General features: G+C 42.2%; 2 non-coding genes across 2 annotated transcripts; both read left to right on the top strand.

Annotated features, from left to right (window-relative positions):
- The first annotated feature begins 1,306 nt into the window (after window positions 1-1,306).
- On the top strand, window positions 1,307-1,388 carry trnas-gcu (transfer RNA serine (anticodon GCU)). The gene has a single exon. It is a non-coding gene; the product is annotated as a tRNA-Ser (tRNA).
- Window positions 1,389-20,305: 18,917 nt separating this feature from the next.
- Window positions 20,306-20,387, top strand: trnas-gcu (transfer RNA serine (anticodon GCU)). Its single transcript has one exon. It is a non-coding gene; the product is annotated as a tRNA-Ser (tRNA).
- Window positions 20,388-20,941: the final 554 nt, after the last annotated feature.

The raw sequence follows: 20,941 nt of genomic DNA, 5'->3' as shown, positions 1-20,941 counted from the left end.
GATTTGAACCGACACCTCAACACACTTAATCAAGCACTGGAGACCACTCGGCCTGACAAAACATTTGTTAAATGTCTCGATGGGATCGACACATGGCCTTGCCATTGCTCTGCATAACTTTCATTGATTTCAATCTAGGGTTTACATACAGCAACTACAGTTTTTTAAGGTCATTTGCCACTTCTAAAATACAGGATGAGGTGGCCGAGTGGTTACGGCGATGGACTGCTAATCCATTGTGCTCTGCATGCATGGGTTAGAATCTCATTGTGTAACAATTAAAATGATGTGCTTTATTTTGGCACTGGAAGATTTTGACTTTCACAAACACTGGTAAAATTGCTGACTGCCACAGCGAGAGCACAGGACTTGGTATCTGAGTGGTGAAGGCGATGAACTGCATGTGTGGATTATAACAACAACCTCTTCACACAACATTTGTTATTTCCTCTCTTACATGGCCCCACATGAAAATAGAATCCCTGCGCAATCCTAGAGCGACTAATAAGATTCAGGTATTGAAGAATAACTTCACCAAGGGCAACCTCAATAGTGGGATTTGAACCGACACCTCAACACACTTAATCAAGCCCTGGAGACCACTCGGCCTGACAAAACTTTTGTTAAATGTCTCGATGGGATCGACACATGTCCTTGCCATTGCTCTGCATAACTTTCATTGATTTCAATCTAGGGTTTACATACAGCAACTACAGTTTTTTGAGGTCATTTGCCACTTCTAAAATACAGGATGAGGTGGCCGAGTGGTTACTGCGATGGACTGCTAATCCATTGTGCTCTGCATGCATGGGTTAGAATCTCATCGTGTAACAATTCAAATGAAGTGCTTTATTTTGGCACTGGAAGATTTGGACTTTCACAAACACTGGTAAAATTGCTGACTGCCACAGCGAGAGCACAGGACTTGGTATCTGAGTGGTGAAGGCGATGAAATGCATGTGTGGATTATAACACCAACCTAATCACACAACATTTGTTATTTCCTCTCTTACATGGCCCAACATGAAAATAGAATCCCTGAGCAATCCTAGAGTGACTAATAAGATTCAGGTATTGAAGAATAACTTCACCAAGGGCAACCTCAATGGTGGGATTTGAACCGACAGCTCAACACACTTAATCAAGCCCTGGAGACCACTCGGCCTGACAAAACCTTTGTTAAATGTCTCGATGGGATCGACACATGTCCTTGCCATTGCTCTGCATAACTTTCATTGATTTCAATCTAGGGTTTACATACAGCAACTACAGTATTTTAAGGTCATTTGCAACTTCCAAAAAACAGGATGAGGTGGCCGAGTGGTTAAGGCGATGGACTGCTAATCCATTGTGCTCTGCATGCATGGGTTCGAATCCCATCCTCATCGTGTAACAATTAAAATTCGGTGATTTATTTTGGCACTGGAAGATTTTGACTTTCACAAACACTGGTAAAATTGCTGACTGCCACAGCGAGAGCACAGGACTTGGTATCTGAGTGGTGAAGGCGATGAACTGCATGTGTGGATTATAACACCAACCTCTTCTCAAAACATTTGTTATTTCCTCTCTTACATGGCCCCAAATGAATATAGAGTCCCTGCACAATCCTAGTGCGACTAATACGATTCAGGTATTGAAGAATAGCTTCACCAAGGGCAACCTCAATGGTTGGATTTGAACCGACACCTCAACACACTTAATCAAGCACTTGAGACCACTCGGCCTGACAAAACATTTGTTAAATGTCTCGATGGGATCGACACATGGCCTTGCCATTGCTCTGCCTAACTTTCATTGATTTCAATCTAGGGTTTACATACAGCAACTACAGTTTTTGAAGGTCATTTTCCACTTCTAAAATACAGGAAGAGGTGGCCGAGTGGTTAAGGCGATGGACTGCTAATCCATTGTGCTCTGCATGCATGCGTTCAAATCCCACCTTCATCATGTAACAATTAAAATTTTGTGATTTATTTTGGCACTGGAAGATTTTGACTTTCACAAACACTGGTAAAATTGCTGACTGCCACAGCGAGAGCACAGGACTTGGTATCTGAGTGGTGAAGGCGATGAATGTGTGGATTATAACACCAACCTCTTCACAAAACATTTGTTATTTCCCTACTTACATGGCCCCACATGAATATAGAGTCCCTGCACAATCCTAGTACGACTAATACGATTCAGGTATTGAAGAATAGCTTCACCAAGGGAAACCTCAATGGTTGGATTTAAACCGACACCTCAACACACTTAATCAAGCACTTGAGACCACTCGGCCTGACAAAACATTTGTTAAATGTCTCGATGGGATCGACACATGGCCTTGCCATTGCTCTGCCTAACTTTCATTGATTTCAATCTAGGGTTTACATACAGCAACTACAGTTTTTTAAGGTCATTTGCCACTTCTAAAATACAGGATGAGGTGGCCGAGTGGTTACGGCGATGGACTGCTAATCCATTGTGCTCTGCATGCATGGGTTAGAATCTCATCGTGTAACAATTAAAATGATGTGCTTTATTTTGGCACTGGAAGATTTTGACTTTCACAAAAACTGGTAAAATTGCTGACTGCCACAGCGAGAGCACAGGACTTGGTATCTGAGTGGTGAAGGCAATGAACTGCATGTGTGGATTATAACACCAACCTCTTCACACAACATTTGTTATTTCCTCTCTTACATGGCCCCACATGAAAATAGAATCCCTGCGCAATCCTAGAGCGACTAATACGATTCAGGTATTGAAGAATAACTTCACCAAGGGCAACCTCAATAGTGGGATTTGAACCGACACCTCAACACACTTAATCAAGCCCTGGAGACCACTCGGCCTGACAAAACATTTGTTAAATGTCTCGATGGGATCGACACATGTCCTTGCCATTTCTCTGCATAACTTTCATTGATTTCAATCTAGGGTTTACATACAGCAACTACAGTTTTTTGAGGTCATTTGCCACTTCTAAAATACAGGATGAGGTGGCCGAGTGGTTAAGGCGATGGACTGCTAATCCATTGTGCTCTGCATGCATGGGTTAGAATCTCATCGTGTAACAATTCAAATGATGTGCTTTATTTTGGCACTGGAAGATTTGGACTTTCACAAACACTGGTAAAATTGCTGACTGCCACAGCGAGAGCACAGGACTTGGTATCTGAGTGGTGAAGGCGATGAAATGCATGTGTGGATTATAACACCAACCTAATCACACAACATTTGTTATTTCCTCTCTTACATGGCCCAACATGAAAATAGAATCCCTGAGCAATCCTAGAGTGACTAATAAGATTCAGGTATTGAAGAATAACTTCACCAAGGGCAACCTCAATGGTGGGATTTGAACCGACAGCTCAACACACTTAATCAAGCCCTGGAGACCACTCGGCCTGACAAAACCTTTGTTAAATGTCTCGATGGGATCGACACATGTCCTTGCCATTGCTCTGCATAACTTTCATTGATTTCAATCTAGGGTTTACATACAGCAACTACAGTATTTTAAGGTCATTTGCAACTTCCAAAAAACAGGATGAGGTGGCCGAGTGGTTAAGGCGATGGACTGCTAATCCATTGTGCTCTGCATGCATGGGTTTGAATCCCATCCTCATCGTGTAACAATTAAAATGATGTGCTTTATTTTGGCACTGGAAGATTTTGACTTTCACAAACACTGGTAAAATTGCTGACTGCCACAGCGAGAGCACAGGACTTGGTATCTGAGTGGTGAAGGCGATGAACTGCATGTGTGGATTATAACAACTACCTCTTCACACAACATTTGTTATTTCCTCTCTTACATGGCCCCACATGAAAATAGAATCCCTGCGCAATCCTAGAGCGACTAATAAGATTCAGGTATTGAAGAATAACTTGACCAAGGGCAACCTCAATAGTGGGATTTGAACCGACACCTCAACACACTTAATCAAGCCCTGGAGACCACTCGGCCTGACAAAACATTTGTTAAATGTCTCGATGGGATCGACACATGTCCTTGCCATTGCTCTGCATAACTTTCATTGATTTCAATCTAGGGTTTACATACAGCAACTACAGTTTTTTGAGGTCATTTGCCTCTTCTAAAATACAGGATGAGGTGGCCGAGTGGTTACTGCGATGGACTGCTAATCCATTGTGCTCTGCATGCATGGGTTAGAATCTCATCGTGTAACAATTCAAATGATGTGCTTTATTTTGGCACTGGAAGATTTGGACTTTCACAAACACTGGTAAAATTGCTGACTGCCACAGCGAGAGCACAGGACTTGGTATCTGAGTGGTGAAGGCGATGAAATGCATGTGTGGATTATAACACCAACCTAATCACACAACATTTGTTATTTCCTCTCTTACATGGCCCAACATGAAAATAGAATCCCTGAGCAATCCTAGAGTGACTAATAAGATTCAGGTATTGAAGAATAACTTCACCAAGGGCAACCTCAATGGTGGGATTTGAACCGACAGCTCAAAACACTTAATCAAGCACTTGAGACCACTCGGCCTGACAAAACATTTGTTAAATGTCTCGATGGGATCGACACATGGCCTTGCCATTGCTCTGCCTAACTTTCATTGATTTCAATCTAGGGTTTACATACAGCAACTACAGGTTTTTAAGGTCATTTGCCACATGTAAGTAACAGGATGAGGTGGATGAGTGGTTAAGGCGATGGACTGCTTATCCATTGTGCTCTGCATGCATGGGTTAGAATCTCATCGTGTAACAATTAAAATTCGGTGCTTTATTTTGGCAATGGAATATTTTGACTTTCACAAACACTGGCAAAATTGCTGACTGCCACAGCGAGAGCACAGGACTTGGGATCTGAGTGGTGAAGGCGATGAACTGCATGTGTGGATTATAACACCAACCTCTTCACACAACATTTGTTATTTCCTCTCTTACATGGCCCCACATGAAAATAGAATCCCTGCGCAATCCTAGAGCGACTAATACGATTCAGGTATTGAAGAATAACTTCACCAAGGGCAACCTCAATAGTGGGATTTGAACCGACACCTCAACACACTTAATCAAGCCCTGGAGACCACTCGGCCTGACAAAACATTTGTTAAATGTCTCGATGGGATCGACACATGTCCTTGCCATTTCTCTGCATAACTTTCATTGATTTCAATCTAGGGTTTACATACAGCAACTACAGTTTTTTGAGGTCATTTGCCACTTCTAAAATACAGGATGAGGTGGCCGAGTGGTTACGGCGATGGACTGCTAATCCATTGTGCTCTGCATGCATGGGTTAGAATCTCATCGTGTAACAATTCAAATGATGTGCTTTATTTTGGCACTGGAAGATTTGGACTTTCACAAACACTGGTAAAATTGCTGACTGCCACAGCGAGAGCACAGGACTTGGTATCTGAGTGGTGAAGGCGATGAAATGCATGTGTGGATTATAACACCAACCTAATCACACAACATTTGTTATTTCCTCTCTTACATGGCCCAACATGAAAATAGAATCCCTGAGCAATCCTAGAGTGACTAATAAGATTCAGGTATTGAAGAATAACTTCACCAAGGGCAACCTCAATGGTGGGATTTGAACCGACAGCTCAACACACTTAATCAAGCCCTGGAGACCACTCGGCCTGACAAAACCTTTGTTAAATGTCTCGATGGGATCGACACATGTCCTTGCCATTGCTCTGCATAACTTTCATTGATTTCAATCTAGGGTTTACATACAGCAACTACAGTATTTTAAGGTCATTTGCAACTTCCAAAAAACAGGATGAGGTGGCCGAGTGGTTAAGGCGATGGACTGCTAATCCATTGTGCTCTGCATGCATGGGTTTGAATCCCATCCTCATCGTGTAACAATTAAAATGATGTGCTTTATTTTGGCACTGGAAGATTTTGACTTTCACAAACACTGGTAAAATTGCTGACTGCCACAGCGAGAGCACAGGACTTGGTATCTGAGTGGTGAAGGCGATGAACTGCATGTGTGGATTATAACAACTACCTCTTCACACAACATTTGTTATTTCCTCTCTTACATGGCCCCACATGAAAATAGAATCCCTGCGCAATCCTAGAGCGACTAATAAGATTCAGGTATTGAAGAATAACTTGACCAAGGGCAACCTCAATAGTGGGATTTGAACCGACACCTCAACACACTTAATCAAGCCCTGGAGACCACTCGGCCTGACAAAACATTTGTTAAATGTCTCGATGGGATCGACACATGTCCTTGCCATTGCTCTGCATAACTTTCATTGATTTCAATCTAGGGTTTACATACAGCAACTACAGTTTTTTGAGGTCATTTGCCTCTTCTAAAATACAGGATGAGGTGGCCGAGTGGTTACTGCGATGGACTGCTAATCCATTGTGCTCTGCATGCATGGGTTAGAATCTCATCGTGTAACAATTCAAATGATGTGCTTTATTTTGGCACTGGAAGATTTGGACTTTCACAAACACTGGTAAAATTGCTGACTGCCACAGCGAGAGCACAGGACTTGGTATCTGAGTGGTGAAGGCGATGAAATGCATGTGTGGATTATAACACCAACCTAATCACACAACATTTGTTATTTCCTCTCTTACATGGCCCAACATGAAAATAGAATCCCTGAGCAATCCTAGAGTGACTAATAAGATTCAGGTATTGAAGAATAACTTCACCAAGGGCAACCTCAATGGTGGGATTTGAACCGACAGCTCAAAACACTTAATCAAGCACTTGAGACCACTCGGCCTGACAAAACATTTGTTAAATGTCTCGATGGGATCGACACATGGCCTTGCCATTGCTCTGCCTAACTTTCATTGATTTCAATCTAGGGTTTACATACAGCAACTACAGGTTTTTAAGGTCATTTGCCACATGTAAGTAACAGGATGAGGTGGATGAGTGGTTAAGGCGATGGACTGCTTATCCATTGTGCTCTGCATGCATGGGTTAGAATCTCATCGTGTAACAATTAAAATTCGGTGCTTTATTTTGGCAATGGAATATTTTGACTTTCACAAACACTGGCAAAATTGCTGACTGCCACAGCGAGAGCACAGGACTTGGGATCTGAGTGGTGAAGGCGATGAACTGCATGTGTGGATTATAACACCAACCTCTTCACACAACATTTGTTATTTCCTCTCTTACATGGCCCCACATGAAAATAGAATCCCTGCGCAATCCTAGAGCGACTAATAAGATTCAGGTATTGAAGAATAACTTGACCAAGGGCAACCTCAATAGTGGGATTTGAACCGACACCTCAACACACTTAATCAAGCCCTGGAGACCACTCGGCCTGACAAAACATTTGTTAAATGTCTCGATGGGATCGACACATGTCCTTGCCATTGCTCTGCATAACTTTCATTGATTTCAATCTAGGGTTTACATACAGCAACTACAGTTTGTTAAGGTCATTTTCCACTTCTAAAATACAGGATGAAGTGGCCGAGTGGTTAAGGCGATGGACTGCTAATCCATTGTGCTCTGCATGCATGGGTTCAAATCCCATCCTCATCGTGTAACAATTAAAATTCGGTGATTTATTTTGGCACTGGAAGATTTTGACTTTCACAAACACTGGCAAAATTGCTGATTGCCACAGCGAGAGCACAGGACTTGGTATCTGAGTGGTGAAGGCGATGAACTGCATGTGTGGATTATAACACCAACCTCTTCACAAAACATTTGTTATTTCCTTACTTACATGGCCCCACATGAATATAGAGTCCCTGCACAATCCTAGTACGACTAATACGATTCAGGTATTGAAGAATAGCTTCACCAAGGGAAACCTCAATGGTTGGATTTAAACCGACACCTCAACACACTTAATCAAGCACTTGAGACCACTCGGCCTGACAAAACATTTGTTAAATGTCTCGATGGGATCGACACATGGCCTTGCCATTGCTCTGCCTAACTTTCATTGATTTCAATCTAGGGTTTACATACAGCAACTACAGTTTTTTAAGGTCATTTGCCACTTCTAAAGTACAGGATGAGGTGGCCGAGTGGTTACGGCGATGGACTGCTAATCCATTGTGCTCTGCATGCATGGGTTAGAATCTCATCCTCATCGTGTAACAATTAAAATTCAGTGATTTATTTTGGCACTGGAAGATTTTGACTTTCACAAACACTGGTAAAATTGCTGACTGCCACAGCGAGAGCACAGGACTTGGTATCTGAGTGGTGAAGGCGATGAACTGCATGTGTGGATTATAACACCAACCTCTTCTCAAAACATTTGTTATTTCCTCTCTTACATGGCCCCAAATGAATATAGAGTCCCTACACAATCCTAGTACGACTAATACGATTCAGGTATTGAAGAATAGCTTCACCAAGGGCAACCTCAATAGTGAGATTTGAACCGACACCTCAACACACTTAATCAAGCACTTGAGACCACTCGGCCTGACAAAACATTTGTTAAATGTCTCGATGGGATCGACACATGGCCTTGCCATTGCTCTGCCTAACTTTCATTGATTTCAATCTAGGATTTACATACAGCAACTGCAGGTTTTTAAGGTCATTTGCCACATGTAAGTAACAGGAAGAGGTGGATGAGTGGTTAAGGCGATGGACTGCGTATCCATTGTGCTCTGCATGCATGGGTTCGAATCCCATCCTCATCGAGTAACAATTCAAATGATGTGCTTTTTTTGGCACTGGAAGATTTTGACTTTCACAAACACTGGTAAAATTGCTGACTGCCACAGCGAGAGCACAGGACTTGGTATCTGAGTGGTGAAGGCGATGAACTGCATGTGTGGATTATAACACCAACCTCTTCACAAAACATTTGTTATTTCCTCTCTTACATGGCCCCACATGAAAATAGAATCCCTGCGCAATCCTAGAGCGACTAATAAGATTCAGGTATTGAAGAATAACTTCACCAAGGGCAACCTCAATAGTGGGATTTGAACCGACACCTCAACACACTTAATCAAGCACTGGAGACCACTCGGCCTGACAAAATATTTGTTAAATGTCTCGATGGGATAGACACATGGCCTTGCCATTGCTCTGCATAACTTTCATTGATTTCAATCTAGGGTTTACATACAGCAAATACAGTCTTTTAAGGTCATTTGCAACTTCCAAAAAACAGGATATGGTGGCCGAGTGGTTAAGGTGATGGACTGCTAATCCATTGTGCTCTGCATGCATGGGTTCGAATCCCATCCTCATCGTGTAACAATTAAAATTCAGTGATTTATTTTGGCACTGGAAGATTTTGACTTTCACAAACACTGGTAAAATTGCTGACTGCCACAGCGAGAGCACAGGACTTGGTATCTGAGTGGTGAAGGCGATGAACTGCATGTGTGGATTATAACACCAACCTCTTCTCAAAACATTTGTTATTTCCTCTCTTACATGGCCCCAAATGAATATAGAGTCCCTACACAATCCTAGTACGACTAATACGATTCAGGTATTGAAGAATAGCTTCACCAAGGGAAACCTCAATGGTTGGATTTAAACCGACACCTCAACACACTTAATCAAGCACTTGAGACCACTCGGCCTGACAAAACATTTGTTAAATGTCTCGATGGGATCGACACATGGCCTTGCCATTGCTCTGCCTAACTTTCATTGATTTCAATCTAGGGTTTACATACAGCAACTACAGATTTTGAAGGTCATTTTCCACTTCTAAAATACAGGATGAGGTGGCCGAGTGGTTAAGGCGATGGACTGCTAATCCATTGTGCTCTGCATGCATGGGTTCAAATCCCATCTTCATCGTGTAACAATTAAAATTTTGTGATTTATTTTGGCACTGGAAGATTTTGACTTTCACAAACACTGGTAAAATTGCTGACTGCCACAGCGAGAGCACAGGACTTGGTATCTGAGTGGTGAAGGCGATGAACTGCATGTGTGGATTATAACACCAACCTCTTCACAAAACATTTGTTATTTCCCTACTTACATGGCCCCACATGAATATAGAGTCCCTGCACAATCCTAGTACGACTAATACGATTCAGGTATTGAAGAATAGCTTCACCAAGGGAAACCTCAATGGTTGGATTTAAACCGACACCTCAACACACTTAATCAAGCACTTGAGACCACTCGGCCAGACAAAACATTTGTTAAATGTCTCGATGGGATCGACACATGGCCTTGCCATTGCTCTGCCTAACTTTCATTGATTTCAATCTAGGGTTTACATACAGCAACTACAGTTTTTTAAGGTCATTTGCCACTTCTAAAATACAGGATGAGGTGGCCGAGTGGTTACGGCGATGGACTGCTAATCCATTGTGCTCTGCATGCATGGGTTAGAATCTCATCGTGTAACAATTAAAATGATGTGCTTTATTTTGGCACTGGAAGATTTTGACTTTCACAAAAACTGGTAAAATTGCTGACTGCCACAGCGAGAGCACAGGACTTGGTATCTGAGTGGTGAAGGCAATGAACTGCATGTGTGGATTATAACACCAACCTCTTCACACAACATTTGTTATTTCCTCTCTTACATGGCCCCACATGAAAATAGAATCCCTGCGCAATCCTAGAGCGACTAATACGATTCAGGTATTGAAGAATAACTTCACCAAGGGCAACCTCAATAGTGGGATTTGAACCGACACCTCAACACACTTAATCAAGCCCTGGAGACCACTCGGCCTGACAAAACATTTGTTAAATGTCTCGATGGGATCGACACATGTCCTTGCCATTTCTCTGCATAACTTTCATTGATTTCAATCTAGGGTTTACATACAGCAACTACAGTTTTTTGAGGTCATTTGCCACTTCTAAAATACAGGATGAGGTGGCCGAGTGGTTACGGCGATGGACTGCTAATCCATTGTGCTCTGCATGCATGGGTTAGAATCTCATCGTGTAACAATTAAAATGATGTGCTTTATTTTGGCACTGGAAGATTTTGACTTTCACAAACACTGGTAAAATTGCTGACTGCCACAGCGAGAGCACAGGACTTGGTATCTGAGTGGTGAAGGCGATGAAATGCATGTGTGGATTATAACACCAACCTAATCACACAACATTTGTTATTTCCTCTCTTACATGGCCCAACATGAAAATAGAATCCCTGAGCAATCCTAGAGTGACTAATAAGATTCAGGTATTGAAGAATAACTTCACCAAGGGCAACCTCAATGGTGGGATTTGAACCGACAGCTCAAAACACTTAATCAAGCACTTGAGACCACTCGGCCTGACAAAACATTTGTTAAATGTCTCGATGGGATCGACACATGGCCTTGCCATTGCTCTGCCTAACTTTCATTGATTTCAATCTAGGGTTTACATACAGCAACTACAGGTTTTTAAGGTCATTTGCCACATGTAAGTAACAGGATGAGGTGGATGAGTGGTTAAGGCGATGGACTGCTTATCCATTGTGCTCTGCATGCATGGGTTAGAATCTCATCGTGTAACAATTAAAATTCGGTGCTTTATTTTGGCAATGGAATATTTTGACTTTCACAAACACTGGCAAAATTGCTGACTGCCACAGCGAGAGCACAGGACTTGGGATCTGAGTGGTGAAGGCGATGAACTGCATGTGTGGATTATAACACCAACCTCTTCACACAACATTTGTTATTTCCTCTCTTACATGGCCCCACATGAAAATAGAATCCCTGCGCAATCCTAGAGCGACTAATAAGATTCAGGTATTGAAGAATAACTTGACCAAGGGCAACCTCAATAGTGGGATTTGAACCGACACCTCAACACACTTAATCAAGCCCTGGAGACCACTCGGCCTGACAAAACATTTGTTAAATGTCTCGATGGGATCGACACATGTCCTTGCCATTGCTCTGCATAACTTTCATTGATTTCAATCTAGGGTTTACATACAGCAACTACAGTTTGTTAAGGTCATTTTCCACTTCTAAAATACAGGATGAAGTGGCCGAGTGGTTAAGGCGATGGACTGCTAATCCATTGTGCTCTGCATGCATGGGTTCAAATCCCATCCTCATCGTGTAACAATTAAAATTCGGTGATTTATTTTGGCACTGGAAGATTTTGACTTTCACAAACACTGGCAAAATTGCTGACTGCCACAGCGAGAGCACAGGACTTGGTATCTGAGTGGTGAAGGCGATGAACTGCATGTGTGGATTATAACACCAACCTCTTCACAAAACATTTGTTATTTCCTTACTTACATGGCCCCACATGAATATAGAGTCCCTGCACAATCCTAGTACGACTAATACGATTCAGGTATTGAAGAATAGCTTCACCAAGGGAAACCTCAATGGTTGGATTTAAACCGACACCTCAACACACTTAATCAAGCACTTGAGACCACTCGGCCTGACAAAACATTTGTTAAATGTCTCGATGGGATCGACACATGGCCTTGCCATTGCTCTGCCTAACTTTCATTGATTTCAATCTAGGGTTTACATACAGCAACTACAGTTTTTTAAGGTCATTTGCCACTTCTAAAGTACAGGATGAGGTGGCCGAGTGGTTACGGCGATGGACTGCTAATCCATTGTGCTCTGCATGCATGGGTTAGAATCTCATCGTGTAACAATTAAAATGATGTGCTTTATTTTGGCACTGGAAGATTTTGACTTTCACAAACACTGGCAAAATTGCTGACTGCCACAGCGAGAGCACAGGACTTGGTATCTGAGTGGTGAAGGCGATGAACTGCATGTGTGGATTATAACACCAACCTCTTCACAAAACATTGGTTATTTCCTCTCTTACATGGCCCCACATGAAAATAGAATCCCTGCGCAATCCTAGAGTGACTAATAAGATTCAGGTATTGAAGAATAACTTCACCAAGGGCAACCTCAATAGTGGGATTTGAACCGACACCTCAACACACTTAATCAAGCACTGGAGACCACTCGGCCTGACAAAACATTTGTTAAATGTCTCGATGGGATAGACACATGGCCTTGCCATTGCTCTGCATAACTTTCATTGATTTCAATCTAGGGTTTACATACAGCAAATACAGTCTTTTAAGGTCATTTGCAACTTCCAAAAAACAGGATGAGGTGTCCGAGTGGTTAAGGCGATGGACTGCTAATCTATTGTGCTCTGCATGCATGGGTTAGAATCCCATCCTCATTGAGTAACAATTCAAATGATGTGCTTTGTTTTGGCACTGGAAGATTTTGACTTTCACAAACACTGGCAAAATTGCTGACTGCCACAGCGAGAGCACAGGACTTGGTATATGAGTGGTGAAGGCGATGAACTGCATGTGTGGATTATAACACCAACCTCTTCTCAAAACATTTGTTATTTCCTCTCTTACATGGCCCCAAATGAATATAGAGTCCCTACACAATCCTAGTACGACTAATACGATTCAGGTATTGAAGAATAGCTTCTCCAAGGGCAACCTCAATAGTGAGATTTGAACCGACACCTCAACACACTTAATCAAGCACTTGAGACCACTCGGCCTGACAAAACATTTGTTAAATGTCTCGATGGGATCGACACATGGCCTTGCCATTGCTCTGCCTAACTTTCATTGATTTCAATCTAGGATTTACATACAGCAACTGCAGGTTTTTAAGGTCATTTGCCACATGTAAGTAACAGGATGAGGTGGATGAGTGGTTAAGGCGATGGACTGCGTATCCATTGTGCTCTGCATGCATGGTTTCGAATCCCATCCTCATCGAGTAACAATTCAAATGATGTGCTTTTTTTGGCACTGGAAGATTTTGACTTTCACAAACACTGGCAAAATTGCTGACTGCCACAGCGAGAGCACAGGACTTGGTATATGAGTGGTGAAGGCGATGAACTGCATGTGTGGATTATAACACCAACCTCTTCACACAACATTTGTTATTTCCTCTGTTACATGGCCCCACATGAAAATAGAATCCCTGCGCAATCCTAGAGCGACTAATAAGATTCAGGTATTGAAGAATAACTTCACCAAGGGCAACCTCAATAGTGGGATTTGAACCGACACCTCAACACACTTAATCAAGCACTGGAGACCACTCGGCCTGACAAAACATTTGTTAAATGTCTCGATGGGATAGACACATGGCCTTGCCATTGCTCTGCATAACTTTCATTGATTTCAATCTAGGGTTTATATACAGCAACTACAGTCTTTTAAGGTCATTTGCAACTTCCAAAAAACAGGATATGGTGGCCGAGTGGTTAAGGTGATGGACTGCTAATCCATTGTGCTCTGCATGCATGGGTTCGAATCCCATCCTCATCGTGTAACAATTAAAATTCAGTGATTTATTTTGGCACTGGAAGATTTTGACTTTCACAAACACTGGTAAAATTGCTGACTGCCACAGCGAGAGCACAGGACTTGGTATCTGAGTGGTGAAGGCGATGAACTGCATGTGTGGATTATAACACCAACCTCTTCTCAAAACATTTGTTATTTCCTCTCTTACATGGCCCCAAATGAATATAGAGTCCCTACACAATCCTAGTACGACTAATACGATTCAGGTATTGAAGAATAGCTTCACCAAGGGAAACCTCAATGGTTGGATTTAAACCGACACCTCAACACACTTAATCAAGCACTTGAGACCACTCGGCCTGACAAAACATTTGTTAAATGTCTCGATGGGATCGACACATGGCCTTGCCATTGCTCTGCCTAACTTTCATTGATTTCAATCTAGGGTTTACATACAGCAACTACAGTTTTTTAAGGTAATTTTCCACTTCTAAAATACAGGAGGAGGTGGCCGAGTGGTTACGGCGATGGACTGCTAATCCATTGTGCTCTGCATGCATGGGTTAGAATCTCATCGTGTAACAATTAAAATGATGTGCTTTATTTTGGCACTGGAAGATTTTGACTTTCACAAACACTGGTAAAATTGCTGACTGCCACAGCGAGAGCACAGGACTTGGTATCTGAGTGGTGAAGGCGATGAACTGCATGTGTGGATTATAACACCAACCTCTTCTCAAAACATTTGTTATTTCCTCTCTTACATGGCCCCAAATGAATATAGAGTCCCTACACAATCCTAGTACGACTAATACGATTCAGGTATTGAAGAATAGCTTCACCAAGGGAAACCTCAATGGTTGGATTTAAACCCACACCTCAACACACTTAATCAAGCACTTGAGACCACTCGGCCTGACAAAACATTTGTTAAATGTCTCGATGGGATCGACACATGGCCTTGCCATTGCTCTGCCTAACTTTCATTGATTTCAATCTAGGGTTTACATACAGCAACTACAGTCTTTTAAGGTCATTTGCAACTTCCAAAGAACAGGATGAGGTGGCCGAGTGGTTAAGGTGATGGACTGCTAATCCATTGTGCTCTGCATGCATGGGTTCGAATCCCATCCTCATCGTGTAACAATTAAAATTCAGTGATTTATTTTGGCACTGGAAGATTTTGACTTTCACAAACACTGGTAAAATTGCTGACTGCCACAGCGAGAGCACAGGACTTGGTATCTGAGTGGTGAAGGCGATGAACTGCATGTGTGGATTATAACACCAACCTCTTCTCAAAACATTTGTTATTTCCTCTCTTACATGGCCCCAAATGAATATAGAGTCCCTACACAATCCTAGTACGACTAATACGATTCAGGTATTGAAGAATAGCTTCACCAAGGGAAACCTCAATGGTTGGATTTAAACCGACACCTCAACACACTTAATCAAGCACTTGAGACCACTCGGCCTGACAAAACATTTGTTAAATGTCTCGATGGGATCGACACATGGCCTTGCCATTGCTCTGCCTAACTTTCATTGATTTCAATCTAGGGTTTACATACAGCAACTACAGTTTTTTAAGGTAATTTTCCACTTCTAAAATACAGGAGGAGGTGGCCGAGTGGTTACGGCGATGGACTGCTAATCCATTGTGCTCTGCATGCATGGGTTAGAATCTCATCGTGTAACAATTAAAATGATGTGCTTTATTTTGGCACTGGAAGATTTTGACTTTCACAAACACTGGCAAAATTGCTGACTGCCACAGCGAGAGCACAGGACTTGGTATACGAGTGGTGAAGGCGATGAACTGCATGTGTGGATTATAACACCAACCTCTTCACACAACATTTGTTATTTCCTCTGTTACATGGCCCCACATGAAAATAGAATCCCTTCGCAATCCTAGAGCGACTAATAAGATTCAGGTATTGAAGAATAACTTCACCAAGGGCAACCTCAATAGTGGGATTTGAACCGACACCTCAACACACTTAATCAAGCACTGGAGACCACTCGGCCTGACAAAACATTTGTTAAATGTCTCGATGGGATCGACACATGTCCTTGCCATTGCTCTGCATAACTTTCATTGATTTCAATCTAGGGTTTACATACAGCAACTACAGTTTTTTGAGGTCATTTGCCTCTTCTAAAATACAGGATGAGGTGGCCGAGTGGTTACTGCGATGGACTGCTAATCCATTGTGCTCTGCATGCATGGGTTAGAATCTCATCGTGTAACAATTCAAATGATGTGCTTTATTTTGGCAATGGAATATTTTGACTTTCACAAACACTGGCAAAATTGCTGACTGCCACAGCGAGAGCACAGGACTTGGTATCTGAGTGGTGAAGGCGATGAAATGCATGTGTGGATTATAACACCAACCTAATCACACAACATTTGTTATTTCCTCTCTTACATGGCCCAACATGAAAATAGAATCCCTGAGCAATCCTAGAGTGACTAATAAGATTCAGGTATTGAAGAATAACTTCACCAAGGGCAACCTCAATGGTGGGATTTGAACCGACAGCTCAAAACACTTAATCAAGCACTTGAGACCACTCGGCCTGACAAAACATTTGTTAAATGTCTCGATGGGATCGACACATGGCCTTGCCATTGCTCTGCCTAACTTTCATTGATTTCAATCTAGGGTTTACATACAGCAACTACAGGTTTTTAAGGTCATTTGCCACATGTAAGTAACAGGATGAGGTGGATGAGTGGTTAAGGCGATGGACTGCTTATCCATTGTGCTCTGCATGCATGGGTTAGAATCTCATCATGTAACAATTAAAATTCGGTGCTTTATTTTGGCAATGGAATATTTTGACTTTCACAAACACTGGCAAAATTGCTGACTGCCACAGCGAGAGCACAGGACTTGGGATCTGAGTGGTGAAGGCGATGAACTGCATGTGTGGATTATAACACCAACCTCTTCACAAAACATTTGTTATTTCCTCTCTTACATGGCCCCACAAGAAAATAGAATCCCTGCGCAATCCTAGAGCGACTAATAAGATTCAGGTATTGAAGAATAACTTCACCAAGGGCAACCTCAATAGTGGGATTTGAACCGACACCTCAACACACTTAATCAAGCACTGGAGACCACTCGGCCTGACAAAACATTTGTTAAATGTCTCGATGGGATAGACACATGGCCTTGCCATTGCTCTGCATAACTTTCATTGATTTCAATCTAGGGTTTACATACAGCAAATACAGTCTTTTAAGGTCATTTGCAACTTCCAAAAAACAGGATGAGGTGTCCGAGTGGTTAAGGCGATGGACTGCTAATCTATTGTGCTCTGCATGCATGGGTTCGAATCCCATCCTCATCGAGTAACAATTCAAATGATGTGCTTTGTTTTGGCACTGGAAGATTTTGACTTTCACAAACACTGGCAAAATTGCTGACTGCCACAGCGAGAGCACAGGACTTGGTATATGAGTGGTGAAGGCGATGAACTGCATGTGTGGATTATAACACCAACCTCTTCACACAACATTTGTTATTTCCTCTGTTACATGGCCCCACATGAAAATAGAATCCCTGCGCAATCCTAGAGCGACTAATAAGATTCAGGTATTGAAGAATAACTTCACCAAGGGCAACCTCAATAGTGGGATTTGAACCGACACCTCAACACACTTAATCAAGCACTGGAGACCACTCGGCCTGACAAAACATTTGTTAAATGTCTCGATGGGATAGACACATGGCCTTGCCATTGCTCTGCATAACTTTCATTGATTTCAATCTAGGGTTTACATACAGCAACTACAGTCTTTTAAGGTCATTTGCAACTTCCAAAAAACAGGATATGGTGGCCGAGTGGTTAAGGTGATGGACTGCTAATCCATTGTGCTCTGCATGCATGGGTTCAAATCCCATCCTCATCGTGTAACAATTAAAATTCAGTGATTTATTTTGGCACTGGAAGATTTTGACTTTCACAAACACTGGTAAAATTGCTGACTGCCACAGCGAGAGCACAGGACTTGGTATCTGAGTGGTGAAGGCGATGAACTGCATGTGTGGATTATAACACCAACCTCTTCTCAAAACATTTGTTATTTCCTCTCTTACATGGCCCCAAATGAATATAGAGTCCCTACACAATCCTAGTACGACTAATACGATTCAGGTATTGAAGAATAGCTTCACCAAGGGAAACCTCAATGGTTGGATTTAAACCGACACCTCAACACACTTAATCAAGCACTTGAGACCACTCGGCCTGACAAAACATTTGTTAAATGTCTCGATGGGATCGACACATGGCCTTGCCATTGCTCTGCCTAACTTTCATTGATTTCAATCTAGGGTTTACATACAGCAACTACAGTTTTTTAAGGTAATTTTCCACTTCTAAAATACAGGAGGAGGTGGCCGAGTGGTTACGGCGATGGACTGCTAATCCATTGTGCTCTGCATGCATGGGTTAGAATCTCATCGTGTAACAATTAAAATGATGTGCTTTATTTTGGCACTGGAAGATTTTGACTTTCACAAACACTGGTAAAATTGCTGACTGCCACAGCGAGAGCACAGGACTTGGTATCTGAGTGGTGAAGGCGATGAACTGCATGTGTGGATTATAACACCAACCTCTTCTCAAAACATTTGTTATTTCCTCTCTTACATGGCCCCAAATGAATATAGAGTCCCTACACAATCCTAGTACGACTAATACGATTCAGGTATTGAAGAATAGCTTCACCAAGGGAAACCTCAATGGTTGGATTTAAACCGACACCTCAACACACTTAATCAAGCACTTGAGACCACTCGGCCTGACAAAACATTTGTTAAATGTCTCGATGGGATCGACACATGGCCTTGCCATTGCTCTGCCTAACTTTCATTGATTTCAATCTAGGGTTTACATACAGCAACTACAGTCTTTTAAGGTCATTTGCAACTTCCAAAGAACAGGATGAGGTGGCCGAGTGGTTAAGGTGATGGACTGCTAATCCATTGTGCTCTGCATGCATGGGTTCGAATCCCATCCTCATCGTGTAACAATTAAAATTCAGTGATTTATTTTGGCACTGGAAGATTTTGACTTTCACAAACACTGGTAAAATTGCTGACTGCCACAGCGAGTGCACAGGACTTGGTATCTGAGTGGTGAAGGCGATGAACTGCATGTGTGGATTATAACACCAACCTCTTCTCAAAACATTTGTTATTTCCTCTCTTACATGGCCCCAAATGAATATAGAGTCCCTACACAATCCTAGTACGACTAATACGATTCAGGTATTGAAGAATAGCTTCACCAAGGGAAACCTCAATGGTTGGATTTAAACCGACACCTCAACACACTTAATCAAGCACTTGAGACCACTCGGCCTGACAAAACATTTGTTAAATGTCTCGATGGGATCGACACATGGCCTTGCCATTGCTCTGCCTAACTTTCATTGATTTCAATCTAGGGTTTACATACAGCAACTACAGTTTTTTAAGGTAATTTTCCACTTCTAAAATACAGGAGGAGGTGGCCGAGTGGTTACGGCGATGGACTGCTAATCCATTGTGCTCTGCATGCATGGGTTAGAATCTCATCGTGTAACAATTAAAATGATGTGCTTTATTTTGGCACTGGAAGATTTTGACTTTCACAAACACTGGCAAAATTGCTGACTGCCACAGCGAGAGCACAGGACTTGGTATCTGAGTGGTGAAGGCGATGAACTGCATGTGTGGATTATAACACCAACCTCTTCTCAAAACATTTGTTATTTCCTCTCTTACATGGCCCCAAATGAATATAGAGTCCCAGCACAATCCTAGTGCGACTAATACGATTCAGGTATTGAAGAATAGCTTCACCAAGGGCAACCTCAATGGTTGGATTTGAACCGACACCTCAACACACTTAATCAAGCACTTGAGACCACTCGGCCTGACAAAACATTTGTTAAATGTCTCGATGGGATCGACACATGGCCTTGCCATTGCTCTGCCTAACTTTCATTGATTTCAATCTAGGGTTTACATACAGCAACTACAGATTTTGAAGGTCATTTTCCACTTCTAAAATACAGGATGAGGTGGCCGAGTGGTTAAGGCGATGGACTGCTAATCCATTGTGCTCTGCATGCATGGGTTCAAATCCCATCTTCATCGTGTAACAATTAAAATTTTGTGATTTATTTTGGCACTGGAAGATTTTGACTTTCACAAACACTGGTAAAATTGCTGACTGCCACAGCGAGAGCACAGGACTTGGTATCTGAGTGGTGAAGGCGATGAACTGCATGTGTGGATTATAACACCAACCTCTTCACAAAACATTTGTTATTTCCTCTCTTACATGGCCCCACATGAAAATAGAATCCCTGCGCAATCCTAGAGTGACTAATAAGATTCAGGTATTGAAGAATAACTTCACCAAGGGCAACCTCAATAGTGGGATTTGAACCGACACCTCAACACACTTAATCAAGCACTGGAGACCACTCGGCCTGACAAAACATTTGTTAAATGTCTCGATGGGATAGACACATGGCCTTGCCATTGCTCTGCATAACTTTCATTGATTTCAATCTAGGGTTTACATACAGCAACTACAGTCTTTTAAGGTCATTTGCAACGTCCAAAAAACAGGATGAGGTGGCCGAGTGGTTAAGGCGATGGACTGCTAATCTATTGTGCTATGCATGCATGGGTTTGAATCCCAT

The sequence above is a fragment of the Oncorhynchus clarkii genome, unplaced genomic scaffold (assembly GCF_045791955.1).
Source record: "Oncorhynchus clarkii lewisi isolate Uvic-CL-2024 unplaced genomic scaffold, UVic_Ocla_1.0 unplaced_contig_2300_pilon_pilon, whole genome shotgun sequence".
Lineage (NCBI taxonomy): Eukaryota > Metazoa > Chordata > Actinopteri > Salmoniformes > Salmonidae > Oncorhynchus > Oncorhynchus clarkii.
The sequence above is the reverse complement of the archived record's forward strand: the minus strand, read 5'-3'. Positions and strand labels throughout refer to the sequence as shown.